At 45.4% G+C, this 18,330-nt stretch overlaps 1 protein-coding gene across 1 annotated transcript in view; it reads right to left on the minus strand.

The window, feature by feature from the left end:
* The window catches only part of LOC139266712 (dynein axonemal heavy chain 8-like), a 2,132,242-nt gene that overhangs the window by 1,149,191 nt on the left and 964,721 nt on the right, over positions 1 to 18,330 (minus strand). The gene's annotated exons all lie outside the window — the stretch shown is intronic.

An 18,330-nucleotide genomic window follows, 5' to 3' on the forward strand; every position in this document is an offset into this window, starting at 1 on the left:
CTTCTCTGTCCCTTCTCGGGGACGGTCCAGCAGCTTATGGCTCGCTGACCACTAAACTGGCAGTTGCGAAGTGCCCTAGTACCCCTATTTGGTTCTAAGCTCAGAATTTTGGTGGATTATGAGCTTCCACAAGGGAAAACAAAACACTCAGAGACAAGTGGTCCTTGGAACAAAAATAAACGGGTAAGTCCAATTTATTAACCACGGTAAGTTTCCAACAAGGTCAAACTTCATCAAAACACATATCTGACACACACTTATAAACTATGAAAATCTATGGGAAGAAACGGACACAACGAAAACCTTACACAATTTTATCTTTGCAAGACAGTTCTAACACCACCCCCACCCCCCTTTTTACCTGACTGACCTAGGCTGACAGTTGGGAAAAGAAAACCCCAGGATAATGCTTACAATCCCCTTTTGACAGTTATTCCTTTTAGCCTTAGGATGGTTGGTTTACCGGGTAGCTGGAGTGAATGTTGTCTCTCCCAGTTACTTCGGTTTCCGGTTCTTCAGCTGGTTGGCCTCGGAGCATTGTTCGGTGTGCGGCTCAGCTTCTTGAGACGATGTTGGGCCTCTCAGTAGTTGGGTTGTATATTCTGCACACAAGTTGAGTCCAGGGCCCGTATGATGGTATGTTTCACAGCCGGTAACAGTCTGTCTCCGTTCTCTCTCAGTTTCTGTCTTGTCTGTGACTGGTTCCTACTGCTCCAGCTGCTTTCGCTACTATTTTCAAACTGGGCCGGTTAGTCCCCATTGGTTGAGGATTTCCCCGCTTCAGGCCTGACTCGACCCCTGACTGGCCTGCCAGAATGCACTTTTCCCCCATTGGCCAGTGCCTCTGTCTCGCTTGTGAGCCAGACTCCACAATGTCTGTATCCGCCCACACGTTTCCCAGCCTGCCTGGTCTAGAGGATTTTACTTGGCCAAAAATGTTCATTTAAAATGTATAGAACGATCCCATTTAGTTTTCTTGTCCTTAAGGTGTTCCAATAAAATGCGGCCGTGGATTTTCGAATCTTACACCATTTGTGTGTGTCAGAGAGTCGAAGTTGGTGGTGTCCTCTTCAGGTTGCTCGTGGCAGTCTGTGAATCGCAGTTTGGTTTGGTCCAAATGCTTTCTGCAAGTTAGTCCATTTGCGAGTTTGACCTGAAACACTCTACTCCCTTCTTTGGCTACGACAGTGCCAGCAAGCCATTTGGGACCATGTCCATAGTTGAGTACAAATACAGGGTCATTGACTTCAATATTGCATGACAAATTTGTCCGATCATGGTACATGCTTTGTTGATGCCGCCTGCCCTCGACATGATCATGGAGATCAGGGTGGACTTGAGAGAGCCTTGTTTTGAGCGCCCTTTTCCTGAGCAGCTCGCCTGGGGGAACCCCGGTGAGTGAGTGGGGTCTAGTTCGGTAGCTGAGCAGGACTCGGGACAGACGGGTCTGCAGGGAGCCTTCCGACATGCGTTTCAAGCTTTGCTTAATGGTTTGGACTGCCCGTTCTGCCTGGCTGTTGGATGTGGGCTTGAATGGGGCAGATGTGACACGCTTGATCCCATTGCGGGTCATGAATTCCTTGAATTCAACACTGGCGAAGCACATCAGTTGAGAGCAAGTGTTGCATTGGCGCATGCAAGACTCCAAATCTGACTCGATGCCGAGCCATCACACATGGGATCTCACTATAGCTTTCATCATTACTCTGCCTGGGTGGGTACTGTGTATGTCGTGAATGAACGTTTCCCTGCCTTTCTTGGGCAAAACCACTCGATTACCCCACAAAAGACAGTCCGCCTGTATGGACATTTCGTCTTTACCCCGCTGAAATGGCTTGATCTCTTCATGCATCTCTGCTTGTACGCTGGACCCAGTATGGAGGACACAGTTTTATTTACAAGGGACAATAAAGGATCCTGGCTGGTCCGGGTCCTGATCTGGCGGGCCGTAACGGGTGACTTTTCGTTTTCAAATGCATCCATCACCAAGAGCAAGTCTGCAGGCTGTGCCATTTCCACCCCGGTGGTGGGCAATGGTAGCCGACTGAGGGCGTCAGTGCAGGTCCCTGTGCCTGGTCTGTGGCGAATAAAGTTATATGCAGACAGCGTGAGCGCCATCTTTGGATGCGAGCAGAGGCATTGGTATTGATACCTTTTTCTCTCTGAGAATAGCGATATGAGCGGCTTATGGTCAGTTTCTAATTTGAACTTAAGCCCAAACAGATACTGATCCATTTTTTTACCCCATTTTCACATGCCAGAGCTTCTTTTTCAATCATGCTGCAGGCCCTTTCGGCCTTGGACAAGCTTCTGGATGCATAAGTGACCGGTTGCAATGTTCCCGATTCGTTAGCTTGTTGTAACACCCACCTAACCCCGTACGAAGATGCATCGCAAGCTAACACTAAATGTTTACATGGATCATACAAGACAAGCAGTTTGTTGGAACCAACAGATTTCGGGTTTTCTCAAAAGCTGTCTCTTGTGATTTCCCCCACACCCAGTCATCTCCCTTGCGTAGCAACTTGCGTAGCAGTTCGAGCAAGGTGCTTAACCTGGGTAGGAAATTACCAAAATAATTGAGGAGTCCCAGGAACGACCGCAACTCCGTCACGTTCTGTGGTCTCGGCGCGTTCTTGATGGCCTCCATCTTGGTGTCAGTGGGTCTGATGTCGTCTGCTGTGATCTTTCTCCCGAAGAACTCGACCTCTGGCACCAGGAAAACACACTTTGAGCATTTCAACCTGAGTCCCACATGATCTAGCCGACTGAGAACCTCTTCCAGGTTCGATGGTGTCCTGAGTTGCGATCAACATGTCATTCTGGAAAACCACGGTGCGCAGAACCGACTTTAGCGGGCACCTATTGTAGATGAACAGACCTTTGTGCGTGTTGATACAGGTGAGGCCTTTCGAAGATTCCTCCAGCTCCTGTGTCATGTAGGCCGAGGTCAGGTCCAACTTGGTGAACGTCTTTCCTCCTGCCAGCGTCGCAAATAGGTCGTCTGCCTTGTGTAGCGAGTACTAGTCCTGCAGTGAAAAACGGTTAATCGTTACTTTATAGTCCCCACAAATTCTGACCATGCCATCGCCCTTGAGAGCCGGTACAATTGGACTGGCCCGCTCGTTGAACTCCACCGGCGCAATGATGCCCTCTGTTGCAGCCTGTCTAGCTCGATCTCCACTTTCTCTCGCATCATATATGGCACAGCCCGTGCCTTCTGGTGGATGGGTCATGTACCGGGAATCAAGTGGATCTGCACCTTCACCCCCGAGAAACTTCCGATGTCTGACTCAAACAACGATGGAAACTTGCTCAGAACCTGGGCACATGAGGCGTCGTCGACAGACAAAAGTGCTCGAATGTCGTCCCAGCCAACTTCTGCTGAACAGTGTGGGGCCATCTCCTGGTAAAATCCATTGTGGTAGTTCATGCACTAATCCATCATAGGAGACTTTTACTGCTGCGCTGCCAATTACAGGGATCAGCTCTTTAGTGTAAGTTCTCAGATATGGTATGAATAGGGCTCAGCTTGGGCCTGTGTGCCTTGTTGCACCACAGCCTGTCGAAGGCCTTTTTGCTCATGATGGACTGACTCGCACCCATGTCCAATTCCATGGATACTAGAATTCCGTTCAGTTCAACTTTTAACACGATCGGTGAACATTTCGTGGTGAAGGTGTGTATCCCGTACACTTCTGCCTCCTCGGTTTGAGTCTCTAGTTCAGTTTGATCCGCCATGGATTGGTCTTCCTCTGCAACGTGATGGTTTGCAGGGTTTGCAGCTCGTCTGCACATTCGCTGGAGGTGTCCCATTATTTCACAGCATTTGCACGCATAGTGTTTGAAGTGACATTGATGGGCTTGATGATCACCTCCGCAGCGCCAACAAGGTGTCAATTGCCTTGCATTAATGCTTGATGGCGGACTCTGAGTCCTCTGAGATCGTGCAGCTGCAGGCGTGTACGTTCTGCCATATGCATTCCTGCCTGAAAACGACATTACTTTGTGAACAGTACTTGCTGAAACATCTTCATGCTGCAAAAGTTGTTTAGTGTTATCGCTGGTGGATATAAATGCCTGGGCTATCGTTATGGCTTTGCTCAGGTTCGGTGTTTCAACAGTCAATAGTTTGCAAAGGATAACCTCGTGGCCAAGCACAAAAACGTCTCTTAGCATTTGCTCCAGGAATCCATCGAATTCACAATGTCCTGCAAGGTGCCTTACTTCGGCGACGTAGCTCGCCACTTCCTGGCCTTCAGACGTTGACATGTGTAAAATTGATACCTTGCCATCAGAATGTTTTACTTCGGATTTAGGTGCTCCTGGACCAGTGTACACAGTTTTTCATACGATTTAGTTGTTGGTTTCACCGGAGCAAGAAGATTCTTCATGAGGCCATAGGTTGTTGCCCCGCAGACGGTGAGGAGGATCGCCCTTCGTTTGACAGCGTTCATACTCCCTTCCAGCTCATTGGCCATGAAGTATTGGTTATGTCAGTTCATGAAGGCCCCCCAATCGTCTTCTTCTGAGAATTTCTCCAGGATGCCGACAGTTCTTTGCATCTTCACGTGATGGTTCGTTATCTCGTCGCCAGTTGTTATGTCTCGAAAAAAGCAATGTAACTGAGTACTGTAGACATAGAAACATAGAAAATAGGTGCGAGAGTAGGCCATTTGGCCCTTCGAGCCTGCACCACCATTCAGTAAGATCATGGCTGATCATTCACCATGGTACCCCTTTCCTGCTTTCTCTCCATACCCCTTGATCTCTTTAGCCGTAAGGGCCATATCTAACTCCCTCTTGAATATATCCAATGAACTGGCATCAAGAACTCTCTGCAGTAGGGAATTACACAGGTTAACAACTCTCTGAGTGAAGAAGTTTCTCCTCATCTCAGTCCTAAATGGCTTACCCCTTATCCTTAGACTGTCCCCTGGTTCTGGACTTCCCCAACATCGGGAACATTCTTCCTGCATCTAACCTGTCCCGTCCCATCAGAATTTTATATGTTTCTACGAGATCCCCTCTCATCCTTCGAAACTCCAATGATCCAGTCTCTCCTCATATGTCAGTCCTGCCATCCCGGGAATCAGTCTGGTGAACCTTCGCTGCACTCTGTCAATAGCAAGAACGTCCTTCCTCAGATTAGGAGACCAATACTGAACACAATATTCCAAGTGAGACCTCACCAAGGCCCTGTGCAGTGAGTATAGGAGCAGCAAGACCTTCCTGCTCCTATACTCAAATCCCCTAGCTATGAAGGTCAACATACCATTTACCTTCTTCACCGCCTGCTGTACCTGCATGCCAACTTTCAATGACTGATGGACCATGACACTCAGGTCTCGTTGCACCTCCCCTTTTCCTAATCTGCTGCCATTCAGATAATATTCTGCCTTCGTATTTCTGCCCCCAAAGTGGATAATCTCACATTTATCTACATTATGCTGCATCTGTGCCTTTGCCCACTCACCTAACCTGTCCAATTCACCCTGAAGCCTCTTAGCGTCCTCCTCACAGCTCACACTGCCACCCAGTTTAGTGCCATCTGCAAACTTGGAAGATATTAAACTCAATTCCTTAATTTAAATCATTAATGTATATTGTAAATAGCTGGGGTCCCAGCACTGCGCCCTGTGGCACCCCACTAGTCATTGCCTGCCATTCTGAAAAGGACTGGTTTATCCCGACTTTCTGCTTCCTGTCTGCCAACCAGTTCTCTATCCACGTCAGTACATTACCTCCAATACCATGTGCTTTAATTTTGCACACCAATCTCTTGTGTGGGACCTTGTCAAAAGCCTTTTGAAAATCCAAATACACCACATCAACTGGTTCTCCATTGTCCACTCTACGAGTTACATCGTCAAAAAATTCCAGAAGATTTGTCAAGCATGATTTCCCTTTCATACATCCATGCTGACTTTGACCGATCCTGTCACTGCTATCTAAAAGCGCTGTTATTACATTTCCCCACTACTGAAGTCAGGCTAACGGTCTATAATTGCTCATTTTCTCTCCCTCCTTTTTTAAAAAGTGGTGTTACATTAGCTGCCCTCCAGTCCATAGGAACTGATCCAGAGTCGAAAGACTGTTGGAAAATGATCACCAATGCATCCACTATTTCTAGGGCCACTTCCTTAAGTACTCTGGGATGCAGACTATCAGGCCCTGGGGTTTTATCGGCCTTCAATCCTAGCAATTTCCCTAACACAATTTCCCGCCTAATAAGTATATTCTTCAGTTCCTCCTTCTCACTAGCCCCTCGGTCTCCTAGAACTTCCGGAAGGTTATTTGTGTCTTCCTTCATCAAGATCAAAGTATTTGGTCAACTGGTCTGCCATTTCTTTGTTCTCCATTATAAATTCACCTGAATCTGACTGCAAGGGACCTACGTTTGTCTTCACTAATGTTTTTCTCTTCACATATCTATAGAAGCTCTTGCAGTCAGTTTTTATGTTCCCGGCAAGCTTCCTCTCATACTCTATTTCCCCCCCTCCTAATTAAACCCTTTGTCCTCCTCTGCTTAATTCTAAATTGCTCCCAGTCCTCAGGTTTGCTGCCTTTTCTGGCCAATTTATCTGCCTCTTCCTTGGATTTAACACAATCCTTAATTTCCCTTGTTAGCCACGGTTGAGCCACCTTCCCTGTTTTATTTTTACTCCAGACAGGGATGTACAATTGTTGAAGTTCATCCATGTGATCACTAAATGTTTGCCATTGCCTATCCACCATCAACCCTTTAAGTGTCATTTGCCAGTCTATTCTAGTCAATTCACATCTCATACCATCGCATTTACCTTTCCTTAAATTCAGGACCCTAGTCTCTGAATGAACCGTGTCACTCTCCATCTTAATAACAAATTCTATCATATTATCGTCACTATTCCCTCGCACAACAAGATTGCTAATTAGTCCTTTCTCATTACACATCACCCAGTCTAGGATGGCCAGCCCTCTAATTGGTTCCTTGACATATTGATCCAGAAAACCATCCCTAATAAACTCCAGGAGATCCTCCTCCATCGTATAGATACCAGTTTGGTTTGCCCAATCTATATGTAGTTTAAAGTCGCCCATAAAACTGCTGTACCTTTATTGCACGCATCCCTAATTTCTTGTTTGATGCTGTCCCCAACCTCACTACTACTGTTTGGTGGTCTGTACATAACTTCCACTAGTGTTTTCTGCCCTTTGGTATTCCGCAGCTCCACCCATACAGATTCCACATCATCCAAGCTAATGTCCTTCCTTACTATTGCGTTAATTTCCTCTTTAACCAGCAACGCTACCCCACCTCCTTTTCCTTTCTGTCTATCCATCCTGAATGTTGAATACCCAGCCTTGGTCACCCTGGAGCCATGTCTCCATGATGCCAAATATATCATATTCATTAATTGCTGCCTGTGCAGTTAATTTGTCCACCTTATTACGAATATGCCTCGCATTGAGGCACAGAGTCTTCAGGCTTGTCTTTTTAACACATTTTGCCCCTTCAGAATTTTGCTGTAATGTAGCCCTTTTTGATTTTTGCCTTGGGTTTCTCTGCCCTCCACTTTTATTTTTCTTCTTTCTATCTTTTGCTTCTGCCCCTATTTTACTTCCCTCTGTCTCCCTGCATAGGTTCCCATCCCCCTGCCATATTAGTTTAACCCCTCCCCAACAACACTAGCAAACACTCTCCCTAGGACATTGGTTCCGGTTCTGCCCAGGTGCAGACCGTCCAGTTTGTACTGGTCCCACCTCCCCCAGAACCGGTTCCAATGTCCCAGGAATTTGAATCCCTCCCTTCAGCACCACTCCTCAAGCCACGTATTCATCTGAGCTATCCTGCCATTCCTACTCTGACTATCCTGAGATTACTACCTTTGAGGTCCTACTTTTTAATTTAACTCCTAATTCCCTAAATTCAGGTTGTAGGACCTCATCCCGTTTTTTACCTATATCGTTGGTACCTGTATGCACCACGACAACTGGCTGTTCACCCTCCTGTTCAAAATGTCCTCCACCTGCTCCAAGACATCCTTGATCCTTGCACCACGGAGGCAGTAAACTATCCTGGAGTCTCGATTGCGGCCACAGAAATGTCTATCTATTCCCCTTACAATAGAATCCCTTATCACTATAGCTTTCCCACTCTTTTTCCTGTCCTCCTGTGCAGCAGAGCCACCCACGGTGCCATGAACTTGGCTGCTGTTGCTCTCTCCTGATGCGTCATCCCCCTCAACAGTACCCAAAGCGTTGTATCTGTTTTGCAGGGAGATGACCGCAGGGGACCCCTGTACTACCTTCCTTCCACTGCTCTTCCTGTTGTTGTGGAAACTTACTAAACGTGCTATTCACGTCATCCTCAGCATCACGGATGCTCCAGAGTAAATCCACCCGCAGCTCCAGTGCCGCAATGCGGTCTGTCAGGTGATGCAGGCGGATGCACTTCCTGCACGTGTAGTCGTCAGGGACACCGGAAGCGTCCTCGAGTTCCCACATAGCACAGGGGGACGTGAGTAAGTCTCTTTATTCTAACTCCAGAGTACTGGTACAGCATAGGAGGCCTGCTTATATACAGTACACCCAAGGGATGCTGGGATCCCTTGAGGCTCCAACAGGTACACCCACTGGTGGCGGTAGAATGCTGGTTACATCGGGTTGCATACATAACAGTTTCTTTCCAAAATCAAGAATTAACTGAAAAGATTGAATATTCCTTTTTGCACTGGATTTTCCTGCTTCTGATGGGCTCCAGACACTCTGGTACAGCTTGTCTGTCAGGACCTAACCAATTTCAGCCAGCGTCTGAGCCAGCCGAGGTCCACCGGTGTATTCGGGAGTGGAGGAACGCTCTCGGGAGGAGGGCAAGCATGAACCAGCAGCGGCCACAGTCTTAATGTGGAGCATGTCTACTCTTCCTGACTCCACATTAGCGCAAAGTTACCTGCAGAGTTCTTCTGTGGTCTCCAGCGGCCCCTTTCTGTACCACTGATTCGGCCGCTGCAGAGTGCAACATCTGACTACTTTCAAAGAGTTTTGGAACAGTTCTGGAAATGCTTGCTGGTCAATATTTTATACAATACTCTCAGAGTACTCCAGCATAATACTTCATTATATTTTGTATTTGATAGTGGAAATCTGGAACTCTCTCCTTAAAAAAGCTTTGTATGTTGGGTCGATTGAAATTTTCAAGATAGATCGACTGATTTTTATTAGGTAAGTGTATCCAGGAATATGGATCAAAGGCGGGTAAATGGAATTGAAGCACAGATAAGCTGTGAACTAATAGAATGGCAGAACAGGCTCGAGTGGCTGAATGACCTACTCCTGTTCCTATGTTCCTATTCATTTGCAGGAATTAAGAGGACAGAATCACTATGAAATAGAGGCACCAATCCAGTGCTCCGAACAAGAACTGTTCTCAAAGGTAACGAGGGTCGATGATAGGGTAACACCACTTTAAACTCAATACAAAAGCAAAATACCACAGATGCTGGAACCTGAAATAAAAACAGAAAATGCTGGAAATCTCAGTGGGTTAGGCAGCATCTGTGGAGAGAAATCTGAGTTAACGTTTCAGGTCAATGACCCTTTGTCAGAACTGGCGAATGTTCGAAAAGAACAGGTTCTTAAGGAGCACTGACAGAGGTAGAGGAAGAAAGATCTGTGGTAGGATGGAAGGCAGGAGAGATTAGAGACAAAAGATGATGGGCTGAATTTAAATGGTAATGGCAGAAGTTATAAAAACATTGGTCTCGATAGGGTGTGAATGGTGGAAAAATGACCAAATGTCATTGAAGACAAAGAGAAAAAAACATAAGATCATAAGATCAGAAGGCAGGGCGGGGGGGGGAGGGGGGGGCGGCGGCATTCTCTCACCCACACTCCCTATAAGCACAACGTCTCGTTCGGATCAGAGAAATCATCCTTATGTATCCTTCATTCATTTGCTCTTTCAATGTGCGGCTCAGATTATAAGATTACAGGATAGAATTGGTCTGGGTCTGTATCCTGGCAAGATATGGTGCTGCATGACCAGCGTGTGCCCGAACCGAGAGGCCAGAGGATCGATGAAAATTGGTCCTCAGGCCTCATCAGCATACTCACGAGCTGCTCGTCCAAGCAAATATATCAATGTTGGTCTGCCTGACTCATTGACAGTGGTACACAGGGAGGGGACATTGGAGCAGGCTACGGAAGAGGGTCGATTACGACTCTTTCTTACCCAGTTATCTATGTTGGTGACTTGGCTCAGAAGATCAAGATGTTGAATGAGTTTGGGTGGGGATAAGGAATCATAAGGGGAAAAAGTTATTGGTGGGCATAGTCTATCGGCCTGCTAACAATAGCTACACTGTTGGATGGAGTACAAATCAAGAAATAATGGAGGCTTGTAAAAAAGGAACAGCAATAATCATGGTCGATTTTAATCTTATTAATCCAGTTAGCCTAATATCGGTCATTGGGAAAATGTTGGAGCCCATTATTAAAGAAGCAGTAGCAGGACATTTGAAAAAGCAAAATTCGGTCAAGCAGAGTCAGCATGGATTTATGAAGGGGAAGTCATCTTTGACAAATTTGCTGGAATTCTTTGAGGATGTAATGAACAGGGTGAATAAAGGGGAACCAGTGGATGTGGTGTATTTGGACTTCCAGAAGGCATTTGACAAGGTGCCATATAACATTTATTGCACAAGATAAAAGTTCACGGGGTTGGGTAATACATTAGCATGGATAGAGGATTGGCTAACTAGCAGAAAACAGAGAGTCGGGATAAATGTTGGCAATCAATAACGAGTGGAGTTCCGCAAGGATCAGTGCTGGGACCCCAACTATTTACAACCTATATTAATGACTTGGAAGAGAGGATGTTTCCACTGATGGGGGAGACTAGAATTAGAGGGCATGATCTTAGAATAAGGGGCCGCCCATTTAAAACTGAGATGAGGAGAAATTTCTTCTCTCAGAGGGTTGTAAATCTGTCTCGGAGAGCTGTGGAAGCTGGGACATTGAATAAATAAGTGTAGCATAGCCAAGTTTGCCGATGATACAAAGATGGGAGGAAAAGCAATGTGTGAGGAGGACACAAAAAATCTTCAAAAGGACATAGACAGGCTAAGTGAGTGGGCAAACATTTGGCAGATGGAGTATAATGTTGGAAAGTGTGAGGTCATGCACTTTGGCAGAAAAAAATCAAAGAGCAAGATATTATTTAAATGGAGAAAGATTACAAAGTGATGCAGTACAGCGGGACCTGGGGGTACTTGTGCACGAAACACAAAAGGATAATATGCAGGTACAGCAAGTCATCAGGAAGGCCAATGGAATCTTGGCCTTTATTGCAAAGGGGGTGGAGTATAAAAGCAGGGAAATCTTGCTACAGCTATACAGGATATTGGTGAGGCCACACCTGGAATACTGCGTGCAGTTTTGGTTTCCATATTTACGAAAGGATATACTTACTTTGGATGCAGTTCAGAGAAGGTTCACTAGGTTGATTCCGAAGATGAGGGGTTGACTTATGAGGAAAGGTTGAGTAGGTTGGGCCTCTACTCATTGGAATTCAGAAAAATGAGACGTGATCTTATCGAAATGTCTAAGATTATGAGGGGGCTTGACAAGGTGGATGCAGAGAGGATGTTTCCACTGATGGGGGAGACTAGAACTAGAGGGCATGATCTTAGAATAAGGGGCCGCCCATTTAAAACTGAGATGAGGAGAAATTTCTTCTCTCAGAGGATTGTAAATCTGTCTCGGAGAGCTGTGGAAGCTGGGACATTAAGACAGAAATAGACAGTTTCATAAACGATAAGGGGATAAGGGGCTATGGGGAGTGTGCAGGGAAGTGAGCTGATTCCATGATCAGATCAGCCATGATCTGTTTGAATGAAGGAGCAGGCTCGAGGGGCCATATGGCCTACTCGTGCTCCTATTTCTTATGTAAGGAAAATCTTGGCCCATGTTGCAGAAAATGAAATCTGATTCTGTAGCCAACTATGACAACATATACGCTGAATTTGTGAAAAATCTTGGTACGCAAGTATGTAATTGGCTATCACTTTTCATCACTTGACACAAATCCTTGAACACCGAGTCCCAGAGTATGGTGCTGAGCAAAATCATTGGCCTATTTAAGCCACCAGGGACCCACAGTTAGTAGCAATCTACTGACCAATCTGACTCTCAAAGATTTGCTTTAAGATGCTTGAGTGAATGGTCCCCACAGCACATCTCTATTAGTCGATGCTACTCACCCTAACTACCTTAATTGAAGATGTTTTTTAAAAAAACCTCAAGGGCTAGATTTTCCATTATTTTTGCTTGCATAATGCCCACTTAACGTCCATTTTAGCGCTGAAATGAATGAGGTGTAACGCCCAGATATCGCCATTTAGCCACAAAATGGTAATTGACTCCCATTTTTCGGACACTTATCACCGAGCGTTACTTTCACCATGTACGTAATACCGGGAAAATATAATACCGCCCGCCCACTTTTTTTGGGCGGAATTATCAGAATGGGCGAAACCAACACCCATAATATCGCCCAGCGTTACTTTCCGCACGTAATTAACGTTGAGATTCAATAATACCGGTCACCCATTTTTTTTTGTCGTAAAGGTCTAATTTGCCGAAACTAATGCCCAGTATTTCGCTCACCTCGCACACATCTCGCCCACAATATCGCTCGCTCAAAACATCGCTCTGAAAAAGTGGAAATAGTCTGAACGAATCACAGCGGTGTGGGCGCCATTTTTCAAATCGGAGGTTGCTTCATTGAAAAGGCTGCTTCAACTTCGGGGGAGTTTGGATTGACTCTGGAGTTCTTCTCAGTTGAAGTGACCATCTCAACAGACATCTTTTCAGACTGTGGATGATTGGGTTTTACTGTAGGTGTCTTTTAGTGTGGAAATTATTGCTTCTGATCAATCGCTATTATACTTTCATTGGAATGGGGCCAGCCATTTCTCAACCTGCATCGATTAACTCCCTCAATAGCAAGAATGTCCTTCCTCAGATTAGGAGACCAAAACTGTACACAATATTCAAGGTGTGGCCTGTACAACTGCAGAAGACCTTCCTGATCCGATACTCAAATTCTCTCATTATGAAGGCCAACATGCCATTTGCCTTCTTCACTGCCTGCTGTACCTGCATGCCAACTTTCAATGACTGATGCACCATGACACCCAGGTCTCGTTGCACCTCCCCTTTCCCTAATCTGTTATCATTCAGATAATATTCTGCCTTCCTGTTTTAGCCACCAAAGTGGATAACCTCACATTTATCTACATTATACTGCATTTGCCATGCATTTGTCCACTCACCTAACCTGTCCAACTCACCCTGCAGCCTCTTAGCATCCTTCCCACAGTTCACACTGCCACCCAGCTTAGTGTCATCTGTAAACTTGGAGATATTACATTCAATTCCTTCGTCCAAATCATTAATGTATATTGTAAATAGCTGGGGTCCCAGCACTAAACCTTGCGGAATCCCACCAGTCACTGCCTACCATTCCGAAAAGGACCCGTTTATTTCCATTCTTTGCTTCCTGTCTGACAACCAGTTCTCTATCCACATCAATACATTACCCCCAATACCATGTGCTTTAATTTTACACACCAATCTCTTGTGTGGGACCTTGTCAAAAGCCTTTTGAAAGTCCAAATACACCACATCCACTGGTTCTCCCTTGTCCATTCTACTGGTTACATCCTCAAAAAATTCCAGAAGATTTGTCAAGCATGATTTCCCTTTCATAAATCCATGCTGACTTGGACCGATCCTGTCACTGCTTTCCAAATGCACTGCTATTTCATCTTTAATAATTGATTCCAACATTTTCCCGATTAGCGATGTCAGGCTAACCGGTCTATAATTCCCTGTTTTCTCTCTCCCTCCTTTTTTAAAAAGTGGGGTTACATTAGCTATCCTCCAATCCATAGGAACTGATCCAGAGTCTATAAATGATCTGTCATAGAAACATAGAAACATAGAAAATAGGTGCAGGAGCAAGTCATTCGGCCCTTCGAGCCTGCACCATCATTCAATAAGATCATGGCTGATCATTCACCTCAGTACCCCTTTCCTGCTATCTCTCCATAACCCTTGGTCCCATATCTAAGGGCCATATCTAACTCCCTCTTGAATATATCCAATGAACTGGCATCAACAACTCTCTGCGGTAAGGAATTCCACAGGTTAACAACTCTCTGAGTGAAGAAGTGTCTCCTCAGCTCAGTCCTAAACGACTTACTCCTTATCCTTAGACTATGTCCCCTGGTTAACTATAGGCCGGTTAGTTTAACATCTGTAGTGGGGAAAATGCTTGAAGCTATCATTAGGGAAGCAATAGCAGGACATCTAGATCGGAATAGTGCAGTCAAGCAGACGCAACATGAATTCATGAAGGGGAAATCATGCTTAACTAATTTACTGGAATTCTTTGAGGATATAACGAGCATGGTGGATAGAGGTGTACCGATGGATGTGGTGTATTTAGATTTCCAAAAGGCATTCGATAAGGTGCCACACAAAAGGTTACTGCAGAAGATAAAGGTACGCGGAGTCAGAGGAAATGTATTAGCATGGATAGAGAATTGGCTGGCTAACAGAAAGCAGAGAGTCGGGATAAATGGGTCTTTTTCAGGTTGGAAATCGGTGGTTAGTGGTGTGCCACAGGGATCGGTGCTGGGACCACAACTGTTTAAAATATACATAGATGGCCTAGAAGAGGGAACAGAGTGTAGTGTAACAAAATTTGCAGATGACACAAAGATTAGTGGGAAAGCGGGTTGGGTAGAGGACACAGAGAGGCTGCAAAGAGATTTAGATAGGTTAAGCGAATGGGCTAAGGTTTGGCAGATGGAATACAATGTCGGAAAATGTGAGGTCATCCTCTTGGAAAAAAAAACAGTAAAAGGGAATATTATTTGAATGGGGAGAAATTACAAATTGCTGAGGTGCAGAGCGACCTGGGGGTCCTTGTGCATGAATCCCAAAAAGTTAGTTTGCAGGTGCAGCAGGTAATCAGGAAGGCGAATGGAATGTTGGCCTTCATTGCGAGAGGGATGGAATACAAAAGCAGGGAGGTCCTGCTGCAACTGTATAGTATATTGGTGAGGCCGCACCTGGAGTACTGCGTGCAGTTTTGGTCACCTTACTTAAGGAAGGATATACTAGCTTTGGAGGGGGTACAGAGACGATTCACTAGGCTGATTCCGGAGATGAGGGGGTTACCTTATGATGATAGATTGAGTAGACTGGTTCTTTACTCGTTGGAGTTCAGAAGGATGAGGGGTGATCTTATCGAAACACTTAAAATAATGAAAGGGATAGACAAGATCGAGGCAGAGAGGTTGTTTCCACTGGTCGGGGAGAACAGAACGAGGGGGCACAGCCTCAAAATACAGGGGAGCCAATTTAAAACCGAGTTGAGAAGGAATTTCTTCTCCCAGAGGGTTGTGAATCTGTGGAATTCTCTTCCCAAGGAAGCAGTTGAGGCTAGCTCATTGAATGTATTCAAATCACAGATAGATAGATTTTTAACCAATAAGGGAATTAAGGGTTACGGGGAGTGGGCGGGTAAGTGGAGCAGAGTCCACGGCCAGATCAGCCATGATCTTGTTGAATGGCGGAGCAGGCGCAAGTGGCTAGATGGCCTACTCCTGTTCCTAATTCTTATGTTCTTATCTTCTTATGGTTCTGGACTTCCCCAACATCGGGACCATTCTTCCTGCATCTAACCTGTCCAGTCCCGTCAGAATTTTATATGTTTCTATGAGATCCCCTCTAATCCTTCTAAACTCCAGTGAATACAGGCCCAGTCGATCCAGTCTCTCCTCATATGTCAGTCCTGCCATCCCGAGAATCAGTCTGGTGAACCTTCGCTGCACTCCCTCAATAGCAAGAACATCCTTCCTCAGATGAGGACACCAAAACTGAATACAATATTCCAGGTGAGGCCTCACTAAGGCTCTGCACAACTGCAGTAAGACCTCCCTGCTCCTATACTCAAATCCCCTAGCTATAAAGGCCAACATGCCATTTGCATTCTTCACCGCCTGCTGTACCTGCATGCCAACTTTCAATGACTGATGTATCATGACACCCAGGTCTCATTGCACCTCCCCTTTTCCTAATCTGCCGCCATTCAGATACTATTCTGCCTTTGTGTTTTTGCCACCAAAGTGGAAAACCTCACATTTATCTAAATTATACTTCATCTGCCATGTGTTTGCCCACTCACCTAACCTGTCCAAGTCACCCTGCAGCCTCTTCGCGTCCTCCTCACAGCTCACACCGCCGCCCAGCTTAGTGTCATCTGTGAAAACATTGCTGAAATTCATCTATGTTGATGACAGTGCCTTTGTTACTCACACTCCTTCTGTGCTGTACATTTCTATGATTCAATGTCAATGCTTTGGAGAGTGTACAGAGGATATTTATTAGAATGATACCCGGGATGAGGGACTTCAGTTATGTGGAGAGACTTGAGAATCTGGAACTGTTCTCCTTAGAGCAGAGAAGGTTAAGGAGAAATTTAATAGAGGTCTTCAGAATTGAGTTTCAATCGAGTCAGTTAGATTAAACTGTTTCCTTTGGCAGGGGGATTGGTAATCAGAAAATACAGATTTAAGTTAATTGGCAAAAGAACCAGAGAGGAGATGAGAAGAATGGTTTTTACGCAGCAAGTTTTTATGACCTGGAATTCGCTGCCTGAAGAAGTGGTGTAAGCAGTTTGAATATTAACTTTTAAAAGGGAATTGGATAGATGCTTGAAAAGAAAAAAAATTACAGGACAATGAGGAAACAGCAGCGTGGTGGGACTGATTGGATAGATCCTTCAAAGAGCCGGCAGAAGCACAATGAGCCGAATGGCCTTCTTCTGTGATGTAAGATTATACAATTCAACTGCATGAAATACCATTGTTAACCAAGTCCCACAAAGTGTGTGTCCTCTGTCTTTCATCTGCATAATGCCAGTACCTCTCGTGAACTCGCTATCATCCTAAATGTTCAACTGCTCAAATATGATGCTTACTATGTTTACATCGGTATTACTCTTGATCGATCACTAATCTACAAAAGCCATCTTCTGAAAACTGCTCAGAAAGGCAAAATCCAAAATAACCTAATCGCCAAATTTGCCGGCTCGACCTGGAGAGCAACTTTTTGCTCATCTGCACTCAATTGTTGGAATCATCATCATAGGCGGTCCCTCAAAACGAGGATAATTTGCTTCCATGTCAAAAAAAGGATAAGACCACAGATGTTCCAATGAAGGACCTAAAATTCCAAGTTCTGAACTACATCCTGAAGGGTGGAAGATACCTATGCGATACGATTTTTTTAACGTGTGGTCGTTGCACACCAGCCACCACACGGGTTTGACAGAGCTCGGTCTTGGTCAAATGGCATGGAGTAACCAAGACGACTGGAGACCTGCTCTGCAGCACAGACCATATCGCAGTGTGGGCTGGCCCGTGCTGCCCCTGGGCCCGAACTCATGCTTCTCCTGGGCCCCGATCACATCCCTCCACAGTCTCTCGCCGCTCTTTCGCCCTGACCTTCCACGCTCCAATCACCGACCTGGACCTTGATGACATCACTCTTCAATACTGCACTTCTGTTTGAGTTTGCTTACCACACACTTATCTGAGGGATACTCAACTACATGCTACGATGCATCTTGCACATTGTGCTTGCATATTACCCTCTGTGATTACCAGTCTTCTATAACATAGCTCCTCCCCATCTTTGTCGTTCAGATGCAGTAGCAAAATGATGTTGCCGATTCACTCTGACTTGGTCTATCCATCAAGAACATAAGAAATAGGAGTAGGAGTAGGCTATTTGGCGCCACGTGCCTGCTCCGCCATTCAATATGATCATGGCTGATCTGATCATGGACTCAACTCCACTTCCCCGCCCACTCCCCATAACCCCTGACTCCCTTATCATTCATAAATCTGTCTATCTACACCTTAAATATATTCAAAGACACAGCTTCCACAGCTCTCCGGGGTAGAGAATTCCAACGATTCACGATCCTCTGAGAGAAGAAATTACGTCTCATTTCTGTTTTAAATGGGCATCAGGTCAAGGGGACTTGTCCACCTTTAGTCCCATTAAATTGCCTAGTACTTCATCTCTAGTGATAGTGATTGTTTTAAGTTCCCCCCCATTCTAATAGCTCCTTGATTATCAATTATTGGGATGGTTTTAGTGTCCTCTACCATGAAGACCAATGCAAAATATTTGTTCATAGTCTCTGCCATTTCCCTGTTTCCCATTATTAATTCTCCAGTCTCATCCTCGAAGGGACCAACGTTT

The sequence above is a fragment of the Pristiophorus japonicus genome, chromosome 7, assembly GCF_044704955.1.
Source record: "Pristiophorus japonicus isolate sPriJap1 chromosome 7, sPriJap1.hap1, whole genome shotgun sequence".
NCBI lineage: Eukaryota > Metazoa > Chordata > Chondrichthyes > Pristiophoridae > Pristiophorus > Pristiophorus japonicus.